Source organism: Gymnodraco acuticeps, unplaced genomic scaffold (genome assembly GCF_902827175.1).
Source record: "Gymnodraco acuticeps unplaced genomic scaffold, fGymAcu1.1, whole genome shotgun sequence".
NCBI classification, from domain to species: domain Eukaryota; kingdom Metazoa; phylum Chordata; class Actinopteri; order Perciformes; family Bathydraconidae; genus Gymnodraco; species Gymnodraco acuticeps.
Genome location: NW_022992344.1, coordinates 443702 through 457578, shown reverse-complemented (window position 1 = coordinate 457578; position 13877 = coordinate 443702). Strand labels below are relative to the sequence as shown.

Sequence of the window (13877 nt, the reverse complement as noted above, 5' to 3'; positions counted from 1 at the left end):
CCACCCCCCGCATCATCAATAATCATCCAACCTACACCGTCAGGCGATTGTTGGACATTCGTCGCCGTGGAAGGGGATTCCAATATCTGGTGGATTGGGAGGGCTATGGTTTAGAGGAGAGGTGTTGGGTTCCCCGGCGAGACATCGTGGGCGCATCTCTGATACGGGACTTCCACCGGGATAACCCTGGAAGACCTGGTAGACCTAGTAGACCGCCCGGAGGCGTCCCTTAAGGGGGGGGTACTGTGGTGGTTGCATTCTCCAGCCACCTTCCTTGTGTGTGTGTTTTCCCTTTCCCTGTCTGTGTGGGCGTGGTGCCTGTCACTCCTGGCTCCCGGCTCAAATCTCCACCAGCTGCAAACAGTTGAGCACTCTCCTCTGCGACACACCTGATTCCCATCAGCCATTACGGATGGTATATCAGCAGAGGCTCCACAACCTGTCAGCGCCAGATCGTTGTTAACCTGTTAAACCCCGAGCCTGTTTTTCAGGTTTCAGGCTCGAAAATGACATTCCCAGAACAAATTACTATAACTTCACTTCTAAAAGGTTTATATGAATAATTGTTGTTATCAAAGCAAGGTTACATCTGTGAGTTGGATGTAGAAGTGTCAGAATCAATATAGATTTTTCTGTGTCAGAGTAAATTCAGATGGAACATAGCAAAAAAATGTAAATTCCTGTCTCCGCCTAAAGAAAACCCATTACTTATAGTGAAGACCAACCTTGAATGATGGGTTAGTAGCCTAAAAGCTTTAGGAATCCAAAGTATAACATATACCCTGTACCCTGTATCAAGATTGAGGCAAAACAAGTGACATTTGACCTTTTTAGAGAGGTTTATGAAAATAAAGTCCAGGCAGAATAAGCTTTGGACACATTTGGTTTCTTCAGTGCCATTTGACCTTTTTCAGGTACCAGACTATACAAATCATTGTATTACATTGAATCATCACTATAGGTATTCATTCCACCCAAAAAAAATAAAATATATTTTTTTAAATAATTAAAAAAAATATATATATTTTTGTGTGTGTGAGTGTGTGTACTAGGTGTGTGTAAATGTAGGTGTAGGTGTAAGTGTAGCTGTGTGGGTATGTGTAGGTGTGTGTAGCTGTGTGGGTATGTGTAGGTGTGTATGTAACTGTACCAACGCACTATACAATAAAACCACACTGTAGGTCATTGTGTGTAAGTGTACTGGCTGGAGGAGATCTTCATCATCCGACGAAGAGTCATCTGGTATGAGCTATCGTCAGCTAGCATCTCTAGCACCTGCTTGCCTCGGTGGTGAAGCTCTCCCTTCTGGCTGCGTAATGGAGCCGGAGCGGGCGTAGTTTATACTACGCAGGATCATATCTTTGGAACCCATTGGTCGATTTGGGTGATTGACACCTTTTCTAAACCGTTAGAGCCAATATAATCGAGTGACAGTTAGTAAGTCCTGCTAAACACTTACGTCAAGTAGAGAGAGGTTTGCGTAAACAGCACGTGAGACAGCATTAGCTTGGGACTGCGAAACTTTATACCTACTCTGCTGCCATGAATATAATGATAGATTATCAGGAACAATTCTAAAGTGACTAATAGACATTGGATTAACCTTAAGAAGCATTTGTATTCCCTTGAACACGAGCTTTGATCACAAAACAGCAACGGTAAGACATAATTATTGTTATGGTTTTGAAAACTTGTTTTTGTTCTTCTCTGTTCTGGTTGATATCTCAGTGAGTTTGTGTCCTACAGTGATGACAGTTATAACAAAAATAATTTGTGGAGTATCAGCTTTCAGATGATATGTAGTTTGTGCAGAAAATATTAAGTTTTAAAGATCGTTTTTGCTAGTTAGCACCGGAAGTAGCATCTGCCCGTTTTAGCTAAGGGCTAATGCTAACGCTTCTTGTGAGACTTGTGTTTTGTTTCGGTAAAAATGGTTCGTATAGTCAGTTAGCTGAGATTCTTCTCGTTAATCTGGTATAACACATTAATAGGTTTTTAAATATTAAGATGCCCTGAGACACAGTGTCGTGAAAAAAAAAACCAGGGTCCCCGCCGGCGGGGACCTTCGGGTTTAACAGGTTAAACCCCAGTGGTAAAACTCTTAGCCTTCTCAGCCTTCTTAAAGTATAGTGACTATTTTCGCTACACCTGAATATATTCTTACCTCTTCTTCTTGTGCTCCAGGATTACGCTTCAGTGGATTACGTTCCAGTGGATTAAAACTCCGGAGGATACTCTTCAGTGGATTACGCTCCAGTGGATACTCTCCAGCCGGATTATCTCCTCCAAATAAAACCTTTGTAACACCGTGTTCTGCGTTTGGGTTCTCTCAGATAACCATAACAATTGTAAGTCGCTTTGGATAAAAGCGTCAGCTAAATGCAATGTAATGTAATTAGTTAACTAACAAAGGTTAACTGTTCTTATACCCTAAGGCCTTCTCTGAACTTCCTCCAACCTCGAAGTCAGCTCACTTAAAATGAATACATCTATTGATAATTCAGAACGACCATTGTCTTTCTAACTGTGTGACTCAATTCAGTAACACACATCCTATATATCAGGTGACATTAAAATGAATATACCAGAAATACGCTGTATTAAACTTTCTGCTATAACACGTTAATTTATCATATACTTATTTGATTATTAAAAAGTAAACCGATCTTTTTCATATGGGTGTTTTAGAGTTGTACCCCCTAGATCAGGTCTCTAGTAATTGTGTGCTCAAAGTGCACCAGATTGAAGCATTTTACTTTAAAATGTTAAAAAATAAATAAAAATACCCCCGGACCCCCCTAGAGGATGTGACGTCCACCCCCCAATTAAAACATGTTCATAAAAAACTGAATACATTTGAAGCCATTTTGACGTATATTACCTATGTCAATAAGTTTCTGTTTTTGTAGTGCATTTGTCTTTTGTAGAGATTTTTCATTTATCCTTTATATATACAATCTCGCCTAAAATCTTGTCAAGGGCAGCAAATTGGCTAGAACCGGCCCTGGTACTAGGCCTCAAGAGCCTTTCTTGCGCTGGCAGACAAATAGAAACAAATTGGCGGGGCGCACTTTGCACGCGCACACACTAAGAAATTCCACGCGCTCCGCGCTCACATTATGCTAGCCCCACGTGCCTTAGCACCGCTGCTATAACTCCATCCTAGGGGAAACACTGAAAAGTACACTTCAGATGCTCAAGTTCCTTGACATGCTTCATGCTTTGAAATTCCACCGATATCTGTTACGGTTCTTCAACAAAATGTTCACATGTAACAGGTTTATCTCTAATTCAGAACAATGAAAATACTCTCCTCTCACTGATCACCATGGAAACCTTTTATTTCTGGACACGTCGTTAGCTCAAATATAAACACCTGTGTCATGGAACACAATGATGTCATAACTCCAATTGACATAATTAGAGCAGCAGACTAATGACGTGGTCACTGGAGTTTAACAGACTGTCTCAGCCTATTCTTCTCCGTGATGGAGACTTCATACTGACATGTTCCACATATTTTAGACATTATTGATGACGTATGCTTTTAGTTCTAAAGTTTTCAGTTCAAATATTCTGCTGCTTTTTCATGCATTTAGACTTTTATTTTCTTGTTCTTATTTCACATTCAAGTCCCCTCTATTCATGAACCCAAGTTTAAAGTACTCAGCCACACCACTTATATACCACGTGCCACTGTTGCTATGTCAGTTCATCTTTCAAATACAAGGTTGCTTGTTTGATTCAAGCTCTTGTAGTCAATATGTCAAGGTATGTATCCCTAACATTTTATTAGCTAACTAATGACACACACTCAGAGGACCTTTATAAACATTTTAAGTATTGCACATCTTTAAACATGACTCTTATAAATCACTTTTAAAACCAGCGATGCACTACAGTGTCAGCTTTTCTAAAATAGAAATGTCAATGTTCACATCTTTCTAAATGATTCTACTTTTCAATGACCTACAAATAATCCTAATAATAATCCCATTTTCAATCTACCAACTGTTCATATGTTTTGGTCAATTAACAAACATGTTACAAATGTGTTGTTCAAGAAATTTGAGCCTTTGCCACATTATTTGAATTATTTATATAATTCCTACATAATGGGGAAGCTTCCCACTCTGTTATGTAAATAGAAAATATGTGAACTTCTAAATAGTTAATGTCAATCCCTGGTGTTGGTTCTAGTATGTTCACTGTACTGTAGGTTATTTGGTGGGAATGCTGACACAGCATTCCAACTATCTGTTATGCTACGCACAAAATTCTTTATTATATCACCATGGAAACCTTTGATCTCTGGACACGTTGTTAGCTCAAATATAAACACCTGTGTCATAACTCCAACTGACATGCTCAGAGCAGCAGACTTCAGATAATGGTTAACGGTCCAGCCCTCAACAGCTCTACGTCAATTATGGGGTGTCATCATATGCCGTTTCCATGGAAACACATCCCTCGCCATAAAAGACGATGTCGCTATAACTCCTATGAAAACGTTCAAAAAGTGCTCAAACTTCACATGTGTGCTAACAGTCCAGCCGTGAAGACATCTACGGGACAGTTTTGAGATATTTTCAAATGCCGTTGCCATGGCAACACAATGCTCACCATGAAACACGGTTTTCTCATAACTTCAGTGAAAATGCTCCAAACGGCCCAAAACTTCCCAGGTTTGGTAACGATGCAGCCATCAACGCATCTAAGGATATTATGGGATGTCATCAAATGCCGTTGGCATGGCGACAGATCATTCGCCATCAAGTTAGTTAAAAAGTTTGCAGTTCAAATATTCTGCTGCTTTTCCAAGCCTTTCTACTTTCTTTTCTTCTCTCATCACACATTCAAGCCCCCAGTATTCATGTATCATTTCAATCTAAATTATTCACTTTCTTCTTACACATTACATTTCAGCATAGCAGTTTAGCGTCAGCTTTTCAGCATAAAGCATTCCCACTAGCAATTTCTTCAGGAATTGCATTCTCTAGTCTCCTATGCTATGGCAAAAACACATTTTGGGGCCTCGGGTATCTTTCCATTGAGTCAGGGCCCCCCTCCCCCCTGTGCACAGCCTGCTGTGAGTGAAGAAACTTTCTCCTCTCTTTTATCAGTGACACCCATAAACAATAACAAGCTTCTAAACTCAACTTAACAAACCACTTGTGTTTTGTATATACTGTGATTATAGAACAACATAAAATATAATGCATTTTCATTGTGGGTTATACAAGAATATATTTGATTATTGTCAAGTCTCCTCTGATTTTGTGCAGTTTCCCCATTTGAAGGGACTTGAGGCATCTACTGGACTTTGAAACAGGATTCCACTCCAATGACACAGCTTTTCTTTTCAGACTTTTATTCCAGAAGTTTACTTAAACAAATGTCCAATTGCTGAATGGGTCATTTTGTGTAGGTGAAAACCCTTTGAAAACAAGAAAGATGCATTTAGAACTTGCAAGTTATCAAAATGAATAAAGCATGTAAACAATATACTTGTTTGGCAACTGATGCCTTCATTGTGAATATGTTACAAATAGACTGGGCAGACTAAGCATAGAAATATCAATTTTAAACATGAAATTGTTTCTTTAAACCCAAGCTCTTTTAAAATATCAGCAGATTTATTTAACAGGACTTTACTAGAAATGTTTTTAACAAATCAAATTAATTGAATCTAAACAAGAAAAGATTCTTTCCTCCTTTTTAACAGAAGTATTCAATTAATTAATTAAGACTTCACTATCAATGTTTTGAATACATCAAATGAATTATTTAACAAGAAAGATTTTCTCCAATTTAGCAGGAATATTCAGTGGATTAAATTAACAGGACTTTATTAGAAAGGTTTTTAGTAAATCGAACTTAATACGAATAAATATTTTATTGTATTTATTTATTGTTCTTCTCCAAAGAATGTAATCAACCTCCTAAAATCGTATTCCTTTAAACACCTATCAGAGTAGGCTAATTGCAGGATGTTAAATTATAACTAAAATAGGTCCTTATTTTACCTATCCTTTTGACAATAAATAACAGCGCGTCTAAGCTCAGAATGTTCTGCAAAATGAGCGTACCAAATTGAAACTTAATTATAAACAATGACGTGCAGTGACGTGAGTTCTAAAAAAACACGTGGTACACGCAAACAATTTAACAGAACATAAACATTTTAGCACACCGCGGCTCTGCGGAGCTCTCACAAAACATTATGGATCTGAGTGTCTTACCGGCTGTCTGTCCTGACTTGGTAGAAATGCCTCCCGTCTACACGCTTCAGTCTACCCGGCTCGCACGCACCAACTATTTAACTCCTTCAGGATGCAGCACTGGGCTCTGTGATTAGGTGATTACACCCAGTTTGCCAGAGGAGGCAGGACCGCCTGAGATCATTTCACACTCGTTTTCTATCCCTATGAATTGGTAATTTGTATTTAAATGAAACATATTTGTAACGCTAATAATTTATTTACTTATAAAAATTAAGCTATTTTGTTATTGATAAGTATTTATATATATATTATTTTTCAACTACTTCTAATCTGTTTTTTATTTTATATTTATTAAAGCCTTAGGCTCTGTTTGACTTTACAATTATAATTAACTTTCGTTTTAATTATTCAACCTAATATGGAGACCTCAACACATTATGACAAAAGCAAAATGCTGCACACATTGAGCAAGAGTCGTGTTCATTTGGAGAGAGGGGGTGGAGAGAGCACGCTCCTGAACTGTCAACAGGGGACTGTTAGCGCCGTGTTATGCATGTCCACTGCACCTCGCGGGAGCGCGCACAGCGTAAAGCAAATACTCAGACACATTTCAATGATCTGTTTGGCAAAGTTAGGTTTGGAAACGGTATAATTTCCTTTTGGGCAGGCATGCATAACACGGCATAACACCGGAACCTCGCTGCGGGGAAACTGTGGCGATGTTCTGAGTTTGTTCTAGTTTGGTCCCGCGTCCCCTGAATGTAAAAAGGATTACAATCCCTTGGGACCGAAACCTTTGTCTGTTTCTCTGCTATCCATCTGTCAAAAGCTGAGAGAGAAATGGGCCCTCAACTGAGTGTCGGGACTTCATGAGTTATTTAGCAAAGAATCCATTGATTATTGATTGCACTTATGTGTCTATAATGTCTTAAGAACTTTAACTGTGTCAATTATAGGTCATTGTAGCTCCTGAGAGATTCATAATGATGTTTCTGATGCCGCTTTACGGCATACACATGAATAACATACCTGCCTAGAGTAGAAAACACTGTGAAATAGCTTCAGTGATATTGTTAAATTATGACACTAAAAACAAAACAAGTTAATGGTAGAGACATTTAGACTACACAACACAAATTTTTTAACAACCACAACCTACATTAGCTTAACTGCTAACGTTAGTGACTTGTATAACTTACAAACACGGGCATATTTATTGTCCTGCCCCTTAGCTATATTCATTTGAAAACTGCACTGCTAACGTTAGCCCCTAGGGTAGATCGCTAGTTACACATGTATGCTAACAGGATAAGTAGTCTAGCCTAAACTGCCTAGCCTAGATAGCTCACCTGGTAAAGTGTGTGCCTTATCGACTAAGGCTTTGTCCCTGTTGCAGCAGACCAAAGTCCGAATACGACCCATAACATTAAGCCAAAAAAACAACAACTTTAACTTAAAAACAGCCATGGTACTATGCTAAAGCTATTGTGACCCGTCAGAAGTGTTGAGTTCAGTCACGTTTAATGTTTAATCATTTTTTGTCTTATCTCCCACTTCCTGTCTTATTTTGGTACTCACCTTTTGTGTTTCATTCCATGTCCCTTCACTCCCTATCCTTGTGTGTGTCTCCCGCTCTCATCAGCGTCAGCCTCGCCCCTGATTGTTTCCACCTGTGCCAGTTACCTTTTGATTGAATTCCCCAGCCTTCCTTTGTCTTGTCTCCATGCCAGTAGTCTAATTACCAGCGATTTCATATCTTGTCTCAAGACTGATTCAAGCCCCTGAAACTCTTTGTAAGTTGTGTTCCTCACGTAGTGAGCAATTTTCGTTGTGCCTTTTGTTGGAGCACCACACAATGTGCGGTGGTGGAAAGTTCACCTCTGCTCCGCGCGTCCCTTGATGACTGATGAGCTTGTCAAATTACAAAAGCAGGAACTCAAACACCAGGATAAAGGTTAAACAATAATCTATTTTAATTGTAGAAAATAACAATACACCATAGGGAGCACTCTGCAACAGTACTCCCAATTCCTACCACCGTGTGATATACGTACCACGACAGCCAGTCAGGAAGAGAGCACAGAGCATAAGAATGTTACAGTATTTATACACATAAGCGGGGAGGAGTTGTGTCGGTTCATCCTCCCTAGCTGTTTGTTATTGGCGAGCCAGTGAGTTGGCAGTTCCACTTCTGGGCGAGCCCAAGACAGTGACTCAGCAGTTTGTTGATTCCATCTCCTTACTGTGTGTGTGTGTGTGTGTGTGTGTGTGTGTGTGTGTGTGTGTGTGTGTGTGTGTGTGTGTGTGTGTGTGTGTGTGTGTGTGTGTGTGTGTGTGTGTGTGTGTACCCTCAAGCAGTCTCACAGTCATGCTTTGGAGTCATATCATTTCACAGACAGAGGACTCTTTGACAGAATGAACACTCATCTTATCATGTAGCTTATCACACAACAGTCACATGTTTTTCTTCATGAAAGCTATGCTTGTATAGATTTAACTGTCATCATCTCATGACCTCCTCAGGACCAGCTAACCAACAAAGATGAACTGTCCTCATACCCTCAGGCCATCACTGAACTTCCTTCCACTCCGAAGTCAGTTCACCTAGAATCAGAAGGACCATTGTCTCTCTAATTGTGTGTGACCCAATCGTCTCATGCTCTTTAGGAGTCTTGCAGGAAATGAACGCACATACATTTCTCTCATTATCTAATACTTAAAGGAATGCTCCACTCATTAGATAATTAATCAAAACTTCAGTATTTAGTGAAACATTATGTTTAAACCATACCCTGAAGAAATCAGCGATATTCCCCGGTAAATAATGATTTTATAGCTCTTTTTTATCAAAACCTGTATATTCCGTCAGGCCGCTGCCATTTTGGCCATTTTCAGTAGTCACGTGATGGTCGTGACGTCATCCATGCGTTCACTTTGTAAACACACGAAAACATGGCGGAGTATTTGAGTTCGGAATCGTCAGCCGAGGAAGAAGTTTTGAGCAATATGAAGAGATTTGATGGGGGAATTCAGCCATACAGGTTCGAGCCTACTTAGTACTACTTAGTAGATACAATGATTTTGATTACTAGATATGTATGCATGTAGTACCACCTTTTGCTAGCGATTCCCTCTCTAGTTTAGCATACTCAGCCTCGTTGTCCCTGGCCCTAGAACCACGATTTTATGGGGCCGGAAAAACTGGGGGAAAATACCCACTAGCCGGTACTACGCTATATGGAAAGGCCACCAAAAACTGGCCTGGCCTGGACGATAAAGGACGTTTAAACGGGGCTACCCGCTGCAATGGAAATGCACTATAACATACCTTATTCGTACTCCGAGCACTACTTCTGGTCCTCCGTCGCTTCACACTTGCAGAGGGCGATTTCTCAACTGGCCGAACTGGTGTCCTGGTCGGTGATGACACCAGAAAGACCGATGGTACTGCATCTCCATTAAGTAATGGTTGTTCAATAAATCCCATGTTATGTTTTATCATACTCTCAGAGTAGTCGTCCGGAAACTTGAAATGTTCGCTGCATACATGCGCCTGTGGATCTTTCGGTTCGGGCCGGCCACATTTCGCTAGCCACTGCCTCCGAACGTACTTCCTACGCTTACATTTTGGCAAAAGATGGAACCGAGCATTACGTGGATTGTTCCTATCAGAATTGTGGCAATGTTTCGCGATACAATGAGGCATATTTGAAGAGAGTAACTACAGTAAATAACATGAACATCAACGTGTCCTCGAAACCAAACGCATGGTTTACGTCACGTCCGGTAAAATGGCGCCTGTTAGAGTTTATTGAAGGATAAATGTGTTTTCATAATGTATTCTCATAAATGTGTTACAAGAAGCATAATGGAGGAACAGAGAACAGTCTGTTCAAATGGCACACATACACACACACACAGATTCACATGACTGAGAGTCACAAGATTCACACTAACAAATAAGGCGTTGGTCAACACCACATGATTGTCATGTTACTGTATTGTTGAAATAAAAATAATGCACTGAGAGAAGGCGAGCAGAGTTGGTTAAGGAGTGGACATTGCATGTCACTCACCGATTCTCCTTGCAGCAAGTAAACTTGAAACTCGAGTACTGTTATCTCTGTTCACTGGATTTTGGTTATTGAAGCGAGCTGGGGTTTTACCCTTACAAAGTAATATAGATACCCCACATTAATTGGTCCTTCGGAGCCGGATTCCAATACATCGTGACGGGAAGGAGGAGGGAAAAGACACGCCGTAGTCTGTCGACAGCCGGGATCATCAGCCGACCCCGAGAAAGACCCGGGACGCAGAATTCGTGGCCGGGCCGGTGCTTATATGTCCAACCTCCCTCATCCTAGGCACGATTGACGGAATCCAACCGGACCAGTGACCACAGATAACGGGTAAGATAAAACGTTGATATACACGGTTACTCCGCCATTAAGGAGGTTGATAAAACGTTGATATACACGGTTACTCCGCCATTAAGGAGGTTGATAAAACGTTGATATACACGGTTACTCCGCCATTAAGGAGGTTGATAAAACGTTGATAGAGATAAAACGTTGATATACACGGTTACTCCGCCATTAAGGAGGTTGATAAAACGTTGATATACACGGTTACTCCGCCATTAAGGAGGTTGATAAAACGTTGATATACACGGTTACTCCGCCATTAAGGAGGTTGATAAAACGTTGATATACACGGTTACTCCGCCATTAAGGAGGTTGATAAAACGTTGATATACACGGTTACTCCGCCATTAAGGAGGTTGATAAAACGTTGATAGAGAAAGGCTACTCCGCCTAGAAGGAGGATCGACGTGCCTTTGGGTACACTTATGAGTGATTGAGTGAAAGCGGTGTGTAAAAGTGTCACCAGTGGAATCAGCGCACAGAGTGGAAACCTAACGGTGATAACACAAACTCTGTGGTCTGTTGAAGTACACGTAGTGGTGAATTAGGAATTAGGTTCTGACCGGCACGTTGTCCAGTAGGAACACCAAGCTAGAATCATGGGGTCCAATGGGAGTAAGCCTGCCGCTACAGGGGACATGAGATATATGGAAATATATAGTCATGGCAGCACCATTTATTGTAGCAAATGGTATAAACTGTACGGCTTCCAAGGAAAGTTGGAGAAAACAGCAGTAAGAGAATTAAGCGACAAATTGAGAGCAGCAACAGCTGGAACACAAGGCAAGAAAAGAAAGAAGTTAGAAGCTCAACTGCGGGTTGCAGCTTTATGGGCTGAACAAGCCCATAAAAGGACAGGTGGAGCAGAAGAAGGTATGATAGCAGCGGCTGTTTCAGTGAAAGCAGACGAGGAGACAGGGCGTTCAGGGTCAGTTGACGCTGTACGCCGCGAGAAAGAGAGAGCGATAGTGGAAGAACACAAAGCGCAGGAACAAAGAATAAAAAGGAAGCAAGAGAAAGAGGTATTCCAGATCAAAGAAAAAAGACATGAGAAAGCGTCAGCATCAGCTTTCTTCATAGGAGAAGAAGGGGAAGAAAATCAGATTTTCTTTGTGGGACCAGGACAGGGGAGAGGCGGGTTTAACAGAGGACGAGGGAATGGTAGAGGAACAGGCAGAGGCAGAGGAGGAGGCAGAAACGCAGAAGGCAAATTCCTCTGCTACAGGTGCGGAAAGGAGGGGCACATGGCGAGAGACTGTGAGGAACAGAGACCACAGAACAAAGAAGGGGGACAAAAGGGACAGTACAAAGACGAAATACATGCCCCCCCCCCCTTCACATAACCTACATAGTTATGACAACTGACTAGACGTAGAAAAGGAAGAAGAGGACGTCCACACACATCACATTGACCTTTCTGAAGTATTACTGAATCTGTCAGACAACAGTATTAAACCTACCAGGACAATCGAAATCAATGGGGAAAAATTAGAATTCTTATGTGACAGCGGTGCAGACTCATCAGTAGTGAACAAAGAGGTCCAAAGAATGTGGCCACCAACTGGCACTATGTTTGTAAAATCAGCAAATGGACACATAAATCAGAGGTCGATTTCAAAGCCACTTTTTATGGAAGATAGAAGGTCAGGCCTCCAGGCATCCCTCAAATTTGTGTTCATCTCAAACTGCCCTGTCAATTTGCTAGGGAGAGACGGCATGGAAATGTTAAAAATCAGTGTAGTACCAGTCAAAGGGGGAATGCGAGCAGTAGGGCCCGGAGAAAAGGTGGAAGACCAGGTCTTCCTTCAAAAATCCATAAACACCCCCAACTACTACTGGTCACTAGACATGCCACAACCTGACGTGACAAACACAGGTGAACACCTGTTAACACTATTCACCCCACAACATGGCCAAGAAGTAATGAAACCTGACGCATTGCACGTTACACTAAAGTACAAGAACACCCCTGGCCCAGACAAAGACTACGATGTGCTCGTGCATCGACTGACACCACAGAGGGTAGTGTTCCACTCGATGTATGCAAACCAACACAGGGATGTTGCAATTGACGCTAGGGTCCCATCAACCACTGCCTTGATAATGGAACCAGGTTCCACGCCACACATATCAGTAGCTAGGGGCCCAGGGACTTCATGGAGAGACTTAGGTTTATTAGTGGCTAGAGGTAACAGGATAACAAAATGGACAGATGACAAAAACGGTTGGCAAACTGGAGGCGGGTCAAAGCGCAAAACTCTAGGGTTTACCCTAGTGATGACACCACGCGCCCACCTAGACGACCCTGAACAACAATGATGTATGCTAAGTGAAGTGGCCTTAGAGGTCCTGAAAACGGTGCCGCCATGCATATGGTCACAAGGAAAATGTGATGTAGGTCGCATGGTGAACGCAAAACCTGTACACGTTAGACCAAAAACTAACCACAGACCCTGAGGGAACATTCAGAATAAACAACAAGATAGTACTCCCTGTTAGTCTCTACAAAACAGCAGCTCATTTGAGTCATGGGCCGTGCCATGTCTCAACAGGAGGGATGGTGACAATAATAAATGAACACTTCCATACATACAACTACATTACATTTTCTAAAAACTTTTGTAGAGCCTGTGTAGTATGTTGCAGACACAATGCTCAAGGCAATGAGCGACCACAGAGAGGAAAGTTCCCTCCACCAACATACCCGTTTCAACACATGCATATGGACTTCATCGAACTAACACCATACCAAGGGTACAAATACTGTTTGGTAATGATATGTCCGTTTTCAAAGTGGGTTGAAATATTCCCAGCAAAACATGCAGACGCTATTACCGTAGCAAAAGCCATATGCAAGACAATAATACCAAACAGAGGTATTCCAGAGAAACTGTACAGTGATAATGGTTCCCATTTTGTAAATCAGGTTATTACCAAACTGTCCGAACATATGGGGATAACATTAAAAAACCATTGTGCATATCATCCACAGAGTGCAGGCTTAGTGGAAAGAACAAACGGAACAGTAAAGTTAAGACTAAGGAAAACAATGGAAGAAACAGGAAGACCATGTGTGGAATGTGTGTCTCTAGTAGAAACATGCATGAGAATCACGCCCACGGCAAAAGGGTTGTCTCCCTTTGAGATCATAACAGGAAGGCAATTCAGACTACCAATCACAGACGAGGTGAGGGAGGAGGATGATGCTGAGGCAGAGACTACATTAGCT

General features: G+C 41.4%; 1 long non-coding RNA gene across 1 annotated transcript; it reads left to right on the top strand.

The window, feature by feature from the left end:
• Nucleotides 1-414: 414 nt before the first annotated feature.
• Nucleotides 415-2307, top strand: LOC117541572. The gene is made up of 3 exons (XR_004568329.1): nucleotides 415-458; nucleotides 2079-2092; nucleotides 2185-2307. It is a non-coding gene; the product is annotated as an uncharacterized LOC117541572 (long non-coding RNA).
• The last annotated feature ends 11570 nt before the right edge of the window (nucleotides 2308-13877 follow it).